Below are 1,405 nucleotides of genomic sequence, written 5' to 3' on the forward strand. Positions count from 1 at the left end.
AAATGCGTACTGAATATGAGATGAAGCTGTTTATGAAAATAAAACTACCGTAATAATGTGGGTTTTGGCAAAAGATCTTATACACGCAAAAAAAAATACAAAATAAGACTCACCAGTGAAACATCATGTAGCAATGGCTGCAGACATACACATCAATTACACAAATGCACATGTTCCTGTTGTGATGCTTCACACGGTGGTAATGTTCGCTTAAGACCGGGACGACGGACAGTATATATTTTATCAACAGTACAAATTCTGCCTTTTTAAGGCACAACACATTGCAGATACACTAGCAAGCATTCACCTAAGCCATCTGTCTTTTTACAAAAATGGCTTTTTTAATACCAGAGCCTGCTGAAGTTCATCGAGATATTCTGAGCAAATTCAGTTTAATCCTTACTTTCAGTGTCATGACAACGTGTAGTGTGCTGTGTCTCTTGATATGTTTTTCACCTTAATAATACCAGATTTAGCTAGGAGTTAATTGGGGCTGGTGCTGGTTATAAGCATTAAAAATATGGAGCAGCCTCCACTAGACAGATTAAACTAAACAGGTAAGCAATTCTCACTTAAACGCTGTACTTAAGTTTCCATTTTTTTAGTGAGTATGAGTACCAAAGGAACAAGTTCACATCCAGAAAGAATACAATCAAACTTGACTTTAAAAGACAAATGTTTAAGAGTCGGTCAGAAATTAACCTTGTTTTTCTAAGTGAGTGTAAAAACTTCATTAGTCTGAAATTTAAAAGCAAAATTAGTCTGTTCTGTCTCTGTTTAAAATGTGAGACACAAGATTTAGAGGTAATTGTTGCGTGAATGAGGCACATACGTCAAACTGCCAAGCCTTCCAAAAGTCACTGAAACACACGTTCACAAACATCACAGACCTGTCTCTTTGGGTGCCTAATTTTCCTCATCTTTACATGTTATATGTATATATACTGTATATAACATATATATGTGTTAATTGTTTAAATTCAGTATTGTGCCTCTTGTGATATCAGCAAGAAAAACTTCATTTGAAAGAGGCAGTTTTTAAGTGCTCATCAGAATTATCCTTTGTTTGTATTAGTCTGCACAAGTCAAATTTCCCATCTGATCTCTTGTGCCACCATTAAAACCAGAAAAAATAGTATTATACTTTTATTAATAAGAAAAAAAAATAACAGCATGTACATTCAAGAAATGTGTCCATTATATCAAATTTCCTGTTAAATTCACAAAACCTTCATAAATCCAGTAGTACAAATATAGAATTTATGCTTTAAATGAGATTATCAGATACAATGTGGTTCCCTGCAAATCTCAATTGAGTGTGTGCGCATGTGTACAGTATCACTCTGTACATACTGTGGGTTGTGTGTGTGTGTGTGTGTGTGTGTGTGTGTGTGTGTGTGTGTGT

At 34.8% G+C, this 1,405-nt stretch overlaps 1 protein-coding gene across 2 annotated transcripts in view; it reads right to left on the reverse strand.

Annotated features, from left to right (window-relative positions):
• Positions 1 to 565: 565 nt before the first annotated feature.
• The window catches only part of LOC116680212 (solute carrier organic anion transporter family member 1C1), a 32,564-nt gene continuing 31,724 nt past the window's right edge, over positions 566 to 1,405 (reverse strand). For both annotated transcript variants that reach the window (XM_032509438.1, XM_032509439.1), the window contains one exon: positions 566 to 1,405. This exon is cut by the window's right edge and continues 337 nt beyond it. The gene's annotated coding sequence lies outside the window, so the exon portion shown is untranslated.

Source organism: Etheostoma spectabile, chromosome 3 (genome assembly GCF_008692095.1).
Source record: "Etheostoma spectabile isolate EspeVRDwgs_2016 chromosome 3, UIUC_Espe_1.0, whole genome shotgun sequence".
NCBI classification, from domain to species: domain Eukaryota; kingdom Metazoa; phylum Chordata; class Actinopteri; order Perciformes; family Percidae; genus Etheostoma; species Etheostoma spectabile.